At 37.3% G+C, this 13,909-nt stretch overlaps 2 protein-coding genes across 4 annotated transcripts in view; both read right to left on the bottom strand.

Annotated features, from left to right (window-relative positions):
* Nucleotides 1–13,550, bottom strand: part of LOC128665908 (3-galactosyl-N-acetylglucosaminide 4-alpha-L-fucosyltransferase FUT3-like) — a 580,229-nt gene extending 566,679 nt beyond the window's left edge. For both annotated transcript variants that reach the window (XM_053720160.1, XM_053720158.1), the window contains exon 1: nt 13,452–13,550. The gene's annotated coding sequence lies outside the window, so the exon portion shown is untranslated. The remainder of the gene's footprint in view (nt 1–13,451) is intronic.
* LOC128665907 (3-galactosyl-N-acetylglucosaminide 4-alpha-L-fucosyltransferase FUT3-like) overlaps nt 1–13,592 on the bottom strand; it is a 95,659-nt gene extending 82,067 nt beyond the window's left edge. The window contains exon 1 of one of the 2 annotated variants that reach the window (XM_053720157.1): nt 13,452–13,592. The gene's annotated coding sequence lies outside the window, so the exon portion shown is untranslated. The remainder of the gene's footprint in view (nt 1–13,451) is intronic. The other variant, XM_053720156.1, reaches the window with a different exon arrangement.
* Nucleotides 13,593–13,909: the final 317 nt, after the last annotated feature.

Here is a 13,909-nt window from a genome sequence, read left to right as displayed (position 1 = left end):
TTCTTGTCTTTTAACGCTGGGTTTGTAAAAACCTGTAATACCAGCGCTGTCTGTAAGTGAGCGGTGAGAAAAAACTGCTCGTTAGCACTGCACAGCTCATAACGCAAAACTCGTAATCTAGGTGTTTATCTTCACAAATCCGGGGGGAATAGCAGGTCCTGACCCAAACCAGAGGCCAATGAGTTGGGTCAATGAAAGTTCCCGGCACGTACCGATTGGCACACTTTGGTGCCGCCCCTTCTTTTAAGTATAACTATTCTTATGCATATTTTAAATCAAGTCTGGTCCTGAAAATATTTAACTAGGAAGCGGCTTCTGTCTCTGTTTGTTCTTTTAAAATTTCCATCTCTGCCATTGTTTACTTAAGTGTATTTATATAGGCCAGTTATTGACAGATTTGTAGCAGGGTTAGATTTGTGAAGTCTGCAGTGGGCATGTCTGGTTCTCAGAATTGTAAAAAAAGATGTTAGCGCTAAATTACAAGTAAAATGTAATATGTATTTAATAAAGTGTATTGTAAAGTTGTTTTACTATGCATAATAAATGTTTTACAAAGTTCAAAGTGTTATATGTTCCTTTAACTTTCACAATCACACACTTAAAGATCCATAACTAGAGATGTCCATTTGTTTTGCCGTGAATATTCATTTGTGATGAAAATCGGATTTAATTTAACGAAATCTGAATAAATGAACCAAAGGAAATGAAAAATCGTCAGTATACATTTGTTTCCTTAAATTTTTAAAAGAGGTTAATTCTTACCTTAACGTGTTCGGGAGAGCGTGCTTTTTTTTTTTAAATTTACACTACTTTTACACCAGATATGAGTGGTGGCACTGGGCAAGTTGGCACAGTATACGCTGTGAGCCTGGCACACATGCTGGCAGGCAGGCAACTGCAATTAGATTACACTAGCAGACTGATGTTTCACAGTCAAAAGTTTTTTTTTTTTAAATTTACATTACTGTTACACCAGATATGAGTGGTGGCACTGGGCAAGTGGGCCTGGCACACACGCTGGCAGGCAGGCAACTGCAATTAGATTACACAAGCAGACTGATGTTTCACAGTCAAAAAAGTTTTTTTTATTTAATTTACACTACTGTTACACCAGATATGAGTGGTGGCTCTGGGCAAGTGGGCACAGTATACGCTGTGAGCCTGACACACACGCTGGCAGGCAGGCAGGCAACTGCAATTAGAATACACAGAAAAAAAAAAACAGACTGATGTTCTAGCCCTAAAAAGGGCTTTTTGATGTGCTGTCCTTACAGCAGAGATCAGATGAGTCATCCAGGACTGTAGTGGACACTGAATACACTAGCCTAGCTATCAATTTCCCTATTAAATCAGCAGCAGCTACACTGTCCCTCCTCTCACTAAGAAAGCAGCTTCCGAATGAATCTAAAATGGCTGCTGTCCAGGAGCTGTGAGGGTCTGGGAGGGAGGGTCTGCTGCTTATTGGCTGTAATGTGTCTGCAGACTGTGAGATACAGGGTCAAAGTTTACTCAATGATGATGAATAGGGGGCAGATTGAACATCGCATATGTTCACCCGCCATTGCGAACGCGAACAAGCTATGTTCGCCGGGAACTATTTGCCGGCGAACAATTCAAGACATCACTACTAATGGGATGCTTAGCACCTCAGAACTGAGAGTGTTAACTCTGCTGTTAGAGGGGCTGGGGCTCTGGCATAAGGAATAATGGGTTAGCACGCTCTCCAGAGCACGGTAGTATTGTTAGTATTGTAGCTACAGGTGAACTTTACTAACTTCATGACTTCATGTATTGTTTTCTCTGTTAACTTGATTACTGGTTTTGAGACCGTTCATAATATCTTCATAGTATTGTTTATTATATTTTTCATATAGAAAGCATACAGTATGATATATAACTGATTTTCTTTTGCTATAGCCCTGTATAACCTTGTCAGTTAATTCTTTTTTCTATAGAAATTATTAGCCAGTATTATCTCTTAGTAGGAAGTTACTTAAAGGGACAGTTCACCCAAAACATGTCTCCCCTTTAAATTGTTCCCAATGATCCATTTTACCTGCTGTAGTGTATTAAATTGTTCACAAGTAGCTCCTTTACCCCTATTTTGGCATATGAAATAGCTGATTTAGCCTGTGGTATCACAACCTATACTGAAAGTTTTGATACTGGAGTATAATGCTATTGACAGACCATCTAAACACAGCCAGCAGAAGAAATTACGCTCTCAGTGGGTTGCAGGATAGTTTAAGTAATACAATGTTAATTGTCCATTGTTCATTTTAAGTATTGAGCTTTGGTTTACAAACAGATATAAGATAAGGAAGCAAGTTTGTGTACATAAAAGTGATAACATAATGAGATCTGATATTAGCTGGAAGCTCAACCCATTGTAATAGGCTGTGGTTTAAAATCACAAAACCTTTAATGAGGACAGTTACCTTATCTCTATATTAATGTCATCCCAGTTTCTTACTTACCCTGTACTTGGACAGTTTTAGGTATTGGGTTGTGAAACGTTTGCTTTATGGATATCAGATCTTATTGTTCACTAGTTGTCATATGTTACTTGTTACTTGTTTCAATAAGCACTGTTTTTTAAAAAAAAATGTCCTGTTTGTCTTGATTAGACTTCCCAATTACCCCTTTTATTGTTAGTACAATGGAGATAGGGAGACGGTCATAACAATGATACCCCCAGGATGACATTAATCTATACCCATATTCCCCTGTTGGCTACTAATCCTGAAGCTGATCAATATGCTGCGACTGATTTATATGTTGACTGTATCCCTTGTTATGTATTTGATCGCTTATTGCACTGAGAGCTAACGTAACTTGGTATAGGGTATTCCTCTTATCCTACATCTGGGTCTGCTAAACTAGTCCAGATAGCATTCAACCCAATCACCAGATGCCATCTCTGGGATCAATATAACTTAATAATAAGATCTGCTGGATAGCAAATAGATTCCCCTCTACATGTTACACGATTAAGTGGTGCACCCATAATACCCAACAATGTTTATGGAACAATTTTGTATGTATGTTAATATGTTGTCACAGCACTCTAACTTATAAACCACATAGCTTATGATATCCTCATATCCCTACTGTTCAGCAACACATCTTGTTTAAAGTTTTTCAGACACATACAGTCCTATTTGCTTTATTTATATACCCTTGTGACAAGGTCTGAGGGCTCCTTTTGGACTCTATGGATGTGAGTGAAGCTACATAATTCAGTACCCAGGTCATTGTGTAAAGCCTTATACTGCATGTTGTACTGCATCTTATAATAGCCTACTACCGATAAATATAAGGTTTTAAAATGGACCCTTGTGCGTCCTTGGTATATGCAAGAACTAATTTTCCTCTCTGCGTGCAATTTGATATCTATCAGTTATACACTCTACCTAAAATAACAGCATACACATTTTGTATGTTAACATACAGTGAGCTATCTATATAAATTGTTGCTGCTTAATTTTCTATGTTTTTTTTTTTTTTAAATATATTTTTATTTTTCAAACAGAGAAATACATCATAAAATAAATCATACAAATAAACAAGTAGAAAATTATTACAGATTTAACTTGCAAATTATTTAGCTGCAATAAACAAATGCCTGTGTAGCTAGCATATCAATCCTTCATTGGCATTTCATAGCAGTAGAAAATCAACTTAAACATAGATATTGCTTCCTGGCAAATACATCAAAACTAGCATTTCTTATCAATCTTCAAATACTAAGATAGAAAAAGAAAGAAGAAGAGAGAAAAAGAAAAGAAAAAAAGAAAAAAAAAAAGACTTGGTATGATTCAGGATGGGTTACTCCTATCTGTTCCTGCCTGGCAGCTGTATATATTATCCATGTTTTTAGGTTGTGGGGCTTTACTGGATTATAGTATGCTGGGGCTATGTATATCCTTCATTTATTGACCCCTGATGATGGAATTGAGAAATTAGAAATTCAGAAGAGAGGAGAAAGAAATAAAGTGAGGGGAGAAAAAAAATAAATAATAATATATAACTAATAGGGGAGAGCCAGGGCTGGCAGCTCCAGTCCTTGACCATTTCCCTTCCCTCGCCCCCCCCCCCTAGCCTGTAGAGTCATTTATCCAGCATCTAGGGAAGTGACCTGTAAGAACGTTTTGGATAACGAAGATAGAGGTACTAAGTGGTTTAACCAGTTGGAGTTGAATATTATTTGGGAGGGATTTAATGACTCTCTCCCATTTTAGAAAAAACATCTGAACCTGATCGACATTTAAATTCTGTATACTATATTGTTCAATTGTGATTTGCATAATGACTGCTTTCTTAAATTCTGGAAATTTTGGGGCATACGTCGCTTTCCACGTTTTAAGTATCAGATTACGAGCAAGAATTATTAAAGTGTTAACAAGTTTATATTCTTTGCCTCCAGTTGCATATTTTAACAGTAGAACGATATCTTGGGGTCCTAAACTTATTCTTATATTAAGTATCCAGTTAAGCCAATACTTTATTTTGCTCCAAAATTGAGAGATCTTGGGGCATGACCATAAACAGTGCAGTATATCTGCTTTCTCTTGATTACATCGGGTACAGGAATAAGTAATCCCTGACCAATTTGATCTTTTACTAGGTGTGATATAAACATTATATAGGATTTTTATGTGTGATTCGCGCCATGCTGTAGGTACCCAAGACTCATTAGATGCTCTGATACTTCCCTGTACATCTAGTATGGATATGTTTGGGAAATACCTTATCCATGTCAACTGAATATATGTAAGTTGTTTTAAATTACTATTGGTGTTTAATATATTGTAGAAGGTTGCAATTGAGAATCTCCCGGCTTGATATATTTTGATTCCAGCCATTATAGGGCCCAGAGACCAGTCTGGTCTAGATTCTTTTTGAATATCTGCTATATAATGTCGGATCTGTAGATATGCAAAGAAATCTTTGCTATGTATTCCATATTTGGAACAAATAGAATTAAAGGCGTCAATCACGCCGTCTGGTAGCAAAAGTTGCTTCACATACTTTAAGCCTTTCTCTTCCCAACTCTGAAAAACTCGAGAATCATATCCTGGTTGAAATTTGGGGTTGCCCTGGATTGTTAAAAATTCTGTTGCATAGGGATTAATCTGAATTTCAAAACAAAACTTCTGCCATGCATAGATAATGTTCTTAAATGTCATTAAATTGTTAACATTACAGGGTAATTCCTTGATTGGACAGTGCAACAATGCATTCAGAAAGAATGGGGCAACAATATTAGATTCACACTGATATAGGGTGAGGTAGTCTTTTTGGGTAATCCAATCCGCAGCAAATTTAACTAGGGAGACCCAATTATAAAATTTAATATTGGGGAATGATAGTCCTGCTACCATCTTATCATTCATTAGCCTGGTTAGGGTGACCCGTGGTTTCCCCCCCTTCCATATAAACTTGGTACACATGGAGTTGAATTTCCTAATATCCCTATTTTTGAGCATTACAGGAATATTTTGCAGAAGATACAGAATTTTAGGGAATATTATTGTTTTTATCAGCATGATACGTGGTATCAGCGATAGCGGTAAATTGACCCAGCTATCCAATTGTTTCTGCACTTCCCCTAAACAGGGTGAGATGTTCATCTCATACCAGTCTGATGGATTATTAGTTAGGACAATACCTAAGTAGGTTATATGCTTTGTTTCTTTAAAGGGATGTTTCGTATAACTATTTATTGGTTTATTTATCCACAATAATTCCGATTTATTAAAGTTAATTCTATATCCTGACACTGAGCCAAAAAGCTGCATGATTACTATAAGCTTCGGCAGATTAACTTCAAGATTGTTTAAAAAGACCAGTAAGTCATCCGCATAGAGTGAGAGGATAAACTTTTGCTTTCCAATACTAATACCATCTAGCTGGTCACGAAGTAATATGGCCAGCGGTTCAAGTGAAATATTGAACAATAGGGGGGATAATGGGCAGCCTTGCCTGGTACCTCTATGTAGAGGAATTAGATCTGTGGTTGTGGTGTTTATAATAAGGGCAGAGACTGGATTGCTATATAGTGACTGAATAAAATTACTGAAGTGCCCTCTGAAGCCAAACCTTTCTATTGTCTCGAAGAGGTGACCCCAACCTATGTAGTCGAATGCTTTTTCTGCGTCTAAAGATAAAACAGCTGCATCAAGTCCCTTTCGACTTGTTGCTAGTGGATTATTATAAAGATAGTCCAAAATAATCATAGTCTTCCTTAAATTCTTAACTGGGCTTCTCCCCTGCATAAAGCCTACTTGGTTTTCATGTATAATGTCTTTGATTACTGGCTGTAATCTACTAGCTATTATTGATGTTAATAATTTATAATCTGCATTTAGCAGGGAGATAGGTCTGTAAGACTCGACTAATTCTGGATCCTTTTTTTTAAAAAAAATTAAGACACTACTTGTGAACTAAAGTATTTATTAAATAAACGACACAGTGTTGGGGTCACCTCCTCTTGGACAATTCTATAGAACTCTGTGGGTAGGCAGTCTGGCCCTGGGGTTTTGTTAAGTTTAGCCTGTTTAATAGCCAACCTGATTTCTTGATCTGTAATTGGCGCGTTTAATTGCTGCAAATCTTCTTGTGAAATTCTGGGGAGGATTAGCTTGGACCAGAATGTCTCCATATCTATATGACTAGGAGTTTCTGCATTGTATATACCCTTGAAATAATTATAAAAAGCTTTTTTAATCTCCTCAGTCTGGGTAAATCTAGTCCCATTCTGCCTGATAGCAGCTATCATATTACTGTCTTTTGGTTTAGTAATTCTAGATAGATATTTGGCAGCCCTACCAGAGAACCCCCTGTAAAGGGCTTTTTGTTTGGGTCCCTCTTGTATACACTTTTGTTTTAAGAAAATATCCCAGTGTGTTTTGGCATGTCTGTATCTATTCCAGTTTTCACTTGATCTGAAGGCAATATAGGCGTTATACATGTTTCTGACTGTGTTTGAGAGTTGTAATTCTTTTTGCTTAATTTTTTTTTTAATCTGCACATATATTCCTTTATTTGCCCCCGGAGTACAGCCTTAGCGGCTTCCCAATAGATTTCTGTGTTCTCCTGATGTTGCTCATTAAAAGTTTGATATTCTTTCCATTTGATTTTTAAGAAGTTTTGAAATTGACTATTCATTGCTAGGTATTTAGGGAAGAATAAGATGTTATTGTGCCTTTTCTTGAATATCTGTCCACCAAATTCTAAGGATATAATTGCATGATCTGACAAAGCTATATCTTTGATGTCAGTTCTGCATTCAAGCCCCATCAAGACCTCTGCCACTAGGAATAGATCAATCCTAGATAGGCTATGGTGACTTGACGACATGCAGGTATATGCCCTAGTATCCGGGTGTTGGACCCTCCATATATCTATGACCCCCAATTGGCTACATATTTTTTGGAATATCCGAGTCTTCCTATCACTCCTGTATATATCTTTCCTACCAGTCCTATCCATATTGGGAACAGGTGTAAGATTAAAATCCCCTACTATTATTAGGTTTTTCCCCACGTATTCAAATAGTTTATCTATAAATCTATTCCAGAATTGTATATCTAGTCCGTTGGGCCCATATACGTTACAAATAATGAACAAAATAGAATTGATTCTTATTTTAAGTATTTGGAATCTGCCTCCAGGATCCTCATCCAGGCCTACCAATTCATAGGCTAGATGTTTCTTAATTAATATTGCCAAGCCTTTCTTCCTATCCTCCCCGGCTATTGCAATGACATCCCCTACCCACTTCCCTTTTAACTTCGTTATTTCTGGCTCTTTAAGATGGATTTCCTGGAGCATTGCCAGATCGGGTTTATACAGGCCTAATTGTTTAATAATGGCTTTCCTCTTTATCGGCGAGGTTATTCCGCCCACATTCCAAGATAGAAGGTTTAAGGAATTTAAATCAAGATTTTTCCTAGTTGTTATATCAATGGGGGGGGATCTGGATATCTCTGGCTTAAGGCCGAGTAATGTAGTAGGTGGGGGGATTGAATTGGGGCAGCAGAGGGGAGGAGAGGGAGGAGAAAAGTGAAAAGGGGGAAGGAGAGAAAAAAAAAAAAAAAAAAAAGATAGAAACCAGGAGTAGCGGGGGGACCCCTATAAAAATGTGGCCAATATAAGACACAACCCCAATAAAAAAAAAAAAAAAAAAAGGGTACATCCATACCTCATCCCAGGTATTAGGTACATATTCATCTCAGTTGTAGTAAAAATTCCTAACGAATTTGAAATAGCTAATGCTGAGATTCCTTATCATTGTATACCCTGCTCGTTGCAGAAAGCCTGTGCCTCTTTACTTGTATTTAGAATAAATTGTGTCTCATCTATTATTACAACCAACTTTGCCGGATAAATCATTTTAACATCATAATTTGCATTTAGTAATTTTGAGCAAAATGGGGACATTTCCTTTCTGCTTGCTGCCGTCTCACTAGAAAAGTCTTGGAAAATTAAAATTTTATGTTGGTCTATGATGAGTGGGTATATTTTCCTGTATTGCCTGAGAAAGTGTACTTTATCCTGAAAGTTCAGGAACTTTAGCACTATAGGTCGTGTAGAGATATTATCTTTTCTCGTATGTCGCACTGGGCCAATTCTGTGTATCCTCTCAATAGGTATCCTAACATCAGTATTAATTTTTAAGCTCTGAGGGAGGGTAACCGTGGCAAATTGCATCAAGTCAAGATATTTACTACCTTTTGCAGTTTAGCGATTTTCTTGGTATGTTCAGCATTATTAGCTTCAATTATATTTAATTTGTCCTCAATCTCAGATATTCTAGCCTCTGCTTCAATCAGCCTTGTGGAAAACTGTCTTACCTCTGCCGCAAGGCAGCTTATGTCCTGCTTAATCTCTGTTTTCATACAATCTAGTTGTGGTGTAAAAATCTTGGTTATCTGTGTGATTAATTCTTGCATGTCAAAATGTGATTCATTTTGTGTTTGTGATGTCTCTAATGCCTGTTCATTACGTTTTGGCATTTTTTTCTCTCTTTGCTTAACAGGCATAGTAGGAGAATTCCTGACTGATGCCATAAATTTGTCCATATGTAATGAAATTCTGAGTCCCCCTGTGTAGGCCAGGTGCTAATTAAGTGCTTGTGAGCCAAAGACAAGGAAAAATGAAAAGTGAAGTGTATTGTGCTTGTGATTCTATCTTCTGGTCCCTGGGATCCAGGAATAGGGATATTTATATAAACAAATACGAAAGATAAAGCTAAGAGCAGGAAGGGAGAAAAATGTGAAAAGACTAGAAGTGGTGAGTGCAAGTGATTGTGCAAGCTGAATTTAAAGAATTCAGCGTGAAGTCTGATGAAGAAAAAGAAAAAAGGAGGAAAAAAGGGAAGAAAAAAAAAGAAAAAAAAACAAGAAAAGAATGTTTAAATAAAGAAGTGAAAAAAGGGCCTATACAGTGTGAACTATACTCTCACTATTTAGGACTTAATATGCAATCCAACAAAATCTGTGTGTGTCCCTTCTAAAACAATTCTACATATTCTTGGTTAGCAACAAGGAAAATAATTACAAAAAACAGGCCACATTGTTAACATTAGACATTTCTTAGTGTCTTAAAATTTCTAAATAACCTCCAAACACTAAAAAACTCTATACACAACCCGATTGCAGAGATTCACACCCCCTTATCTGCTTTGTTTGAAGTCAACAGTGCCAAGCAAAATAACTATGAGAGATTTTTAGTTTTCTTTACCTCTAGAAAAAAAATACGCTCATGCTCCATAGGGGGCCCATAGACATAACATACATTTGTATTTATCGAATCATGGCCACACTTTCTAGCATTGCCCCAATATCCATCTGTTAATATGCAGGTGATTGTAAAGATCTTTTTACGTATTACACATATACCACCAAAACATAAGAAGGTAAGCAAAACAATATGAAGAAGCAATAATGATACTTTACTTAAGTTGCAGAGCTTCGGTCAAGTTCCATATAGCGCCTTGGCAATTTAGGCTGCTTAAGCTAGGGTTATACCTTGTCTTGTGAGTGCCCAACTGGCTTTTTTTAGATCCACAGTCAGTTAATGTATGAGGCTCCTCACGATGTGATTGCGGGCCGCAGCCCTTCTAATAGTACGCCGGCGGAGCGACACTCAAGCGTGTCCAGCGGGCACCCACTGATATGCGTCTGCACGCTGTCAACGTGCTTGGACTCCTCTCCAGTCACCTGCTCCAGGGACGTAGCCAATCCTCCTCCCCGTGTCTGCTACCCGGGACAGGCCCTCCGGTCTTGACCGACACCGCTACTTCCACTCTCAGGTCTCCCGGTTCACTCGCACTGACGGATACTCTGTTCAGAAACCCGCGGATGCCAGCAGCGCCAGCACTCTCCTCATCCGGCCACCGCTCAGACCCAGGTATGTCCTCTCACAGGGCTCTATGTGCTCACCAGGGAGCAGTAATGAGCCTCCAATTCAAATATTCGGGTTAAGCGGGGCTTTGTGTGCTCAACAAAGAGGAATCGGGCACTTTAGAATCAAATATGCCAAACAAGCAAAGCTCCGTATATTCACCAGTCAGACGCCTCAGGTTCGAATTCACATGTGCTGGTTCAATCGAAACTCTGTGTGCTCACCAGGGAGCAATCAGGTATCCCCGATTCCGCTGTATCAATCCAATAGGCGTCTGTATGCTCACCAGGGAGCAGTCGGGTGCTGTAGATTCAGCCAGATTAATTCAGCGGGACTCTGTTCGTTCGTCAGGGAACTCACCAGTCTCTAGATAAGACGCTGGTGGGTATTTTGAGTTGCAGTTTCCCTTTAACACCCACAGTTAAGTTCAGCCCCAGCTCAGGCTTTTCCGGCTTCAATTTGGAATTTATGTGCTTTCTGCGAGTATACAATGTATTTTATGTCCCTTCTGATACATACTGGTTAACTTTGTATCATTGCTGGGAAAATACTTAGGGCATATTGCCAGAATTACTGCAGGTTTGTAAAAATCTGTAGAACAAATTGCTTCAGCCACGAAGCTAGTAGTTGCCTGTATAGAACTTCCACTTCATGGGCCATACAGCCCAGTGTCTGGGCCGGTAAACTCTTCGGCCAAAGAGCGCTTGAAGGCGGGAGTAGGTGGATAGGATTACAAGCATGGGAGCCACAGCGTGCAGCACCTTACTTGCTCCTCCCCCTAACGGAAGTCCATCGGCACTTACAAGTGTTAATTTTCTATGTTCAGTCACACCTAACTTTTACCATTCATACCCTGATTTAGGTGCTTAACCACTACACACTAATCCCTGCCTATTAAGCTTATTTGAAGTGTACACATGTTTACACATGGTTAACCATAGAGTCTCTCACAATCACATTTGCGGATGTAAACCTTACCTCACTGCTTGTATTACATTGACTATGTGACTCTAGAATAACATCAGATTTTTCCTGTACTGTTTATACTCTACATTGTTGTAGTTCAGGATTGCATTGTGTGCCTAGTTTAATACTCTCTATGCAATCTGTTAACATTCTAAATTAGACTTTAAATATGCTTGTGCAGCTGTAACTGATATATCTAATTTGTTAAAAATTTTTAACATGATGCTCCTCTGATAAGCTTGAGGGCATTGTAAACATCCATACCCAGAAGAAGGCACGCTCTTATTTCACGTTAGTCCCACCCTAGAACATATAATTCCACCTCTCAGTTGCTATAGATACTGCCGGGCTGTGCTAACTGGGAAGGCACGGCTCGGCATAACTTATCTGTTTAACAGAAGAGGAAACCAACCCATACTTAATTATGTTATAAGCTCCACCGCATCGATCAGAAGGCTCCGCCCCTCTATTTCCCCCTCTTCTATCTGAGCGGCTTTTTGCCCGCTGATATCCCCTTCCCCCCTACATATGTCGGCCCAAGAGTGGCCAACACACATACTAACTCTCCACAGACTGAAGCTCTGACTCAGATATGCTATGAAGCATTTTCCATTGTGCTTTGGAGATCAATTGCCAATAATATAATATAAAATGAAGTTCTATTTTATTTCACCTGCATTTTTGTCTAGCACCATGTTAAAATATGAATATACGTAACTCTCTTATCATATGTCAATACTGTTTTGTCACCAAACTTAGATTACAGACAATGTAAGACTCTCTTTGATGTAATATTGTTCTTAAGGTGAATCTTGTTTGTTAATACTTATTACAACTTCAATAAAAAAATTATTTACACAAAATCACAAAACCAACTAATTCATATACACAAATAAACCTGAAAATACAAATTCTCATACATTTTATACTCTGCAGCTGGTTTAACAAGTCATTGAAAATACATTAATAGGAAAACAATTTTATGGTGTACTGTCCCTTTAAATTTGACTACCAGGGACTTCAGATAATATTGTGGTGTTGATCAGTTTTTGTTTATTTTAACTTTATCCCTTCATAATAAAATGTCAACAAAATGTATAAAGCACAAGAAGTGTAACTGGTAGTATATTTTGCCTTTTGTTGTGTAGGTTGTTCCTGGTCATATTCCTCATATATAAATTAGCATAAACCAACAATACAAATATAAGCCTTTCAAGAAAATGTGGAAATTTAAATAAAATAAAAAAAAAAGATCTCATTTTCAATATTTCAATTTCTTTTCAAATATAACAACTCCAGAGTATTTCAAAGTTTATGTTATCACATATTACATTATTTAGTCATTTTCTATTGTAAATTTGACTTTAAGTTTGTAGTTATAATAAACAACTGAAATTTCACATTTGAGCAACATTTCTATTACTATATAGCATTACAATCTTTTGAACAATCAGTATTAAAATGGGAATTTAGTTTGACCTTAAATTATGACTGCACATTTTGACTGTAATGGGATATGTTCTGCTAGGTTAATACCACTAAAGAGTGCAGTGTCTTACTGACAACGATTCTTCAAATGATTATCACAGATTTAAACTGTACTGCACAAAGCACAAAACTGGATTAGAATTTTTAACACATAAGAAAATATAATTAATATTTTCTATATGTTCTTGTAAATACCATTTTGAAATACAATTTCATTTTGTTTTATTTTTTTTATTAATTGTTTATACCAACAACGGAATATTTACATGTTGCTGGAAAAACACCCTTTATTTTCAATATACTGCTTTTGTATCACCTAGCAAATCATCAATGCAAATGCCTGTAGAGTTTTCTTAATATATTAGTTTCCAATAAAAATAAACCAATTAATATAAAAATATTACACATTGTGCCGTACCTAATTAAACACTGTAACAACATCATATTGTTGATAGCAAATATCTAATAAGAATTTACAATATTTTATGTGTCATTTTGTTAGGATAATACTATTTCAATGGTAATATTCTAATATTTTGTCATAAAGGCAATTATCTTCTTACACACAAATATATAAACATTCTCACCTTTCTTAATCTCCTCAGAAATGGCTTTCTTTCAAAGTCTTCTCACATCAACCCTCTGACAAAATAAAATGCTTGATCGTAAGAAATATCTGTAAATTGTAGGTTATTTTAGTTGATGCAATCGTCAGAATTTTCAAAAATATTCCAACAATTTTGGCTTACATACAGAAAGAGAAGTTATAATAGACAGAATATGTTAACTCTGCTTTTAGAGGGGCTGGGGCTCTGGCATGAAGAATAATGGGCTAGCACGCTCTCCAGAGCACGATAAGATAAGTATTGTTATAATTGTAGCTACAGGGGAAATTTTCCGACTTCATGACTAGTGATGTCGCGAACAGTTCGCCGGAGAACAGTTCCCGGCAATCTTAGCTTGTTCGCGTTCGCCGCGGCAGGCGAACATATTCGATGTTCGATCTGCCCCCTATTCGTCCTCATTGAGGAAACTTTGACCCTGT

The sequence above is a fragment of the Bombina bombina genome, chromosome 7 (assembly GCF_027579735.1).
Source record: "Bombina bombina isolate aBomBom1 chromosome 7, aBomBom1.pri, whole genome shotgun sequence".
Classification (NCBI taxonomy): Eukaryota; Metazoa; Chordata; class Amphibia; order Anura; family Bombinatoridae; genus Bombina; species Bombina bombina.
This window is presented reverse-complemented; position numbering and strand designations above follow the sequence as displayed.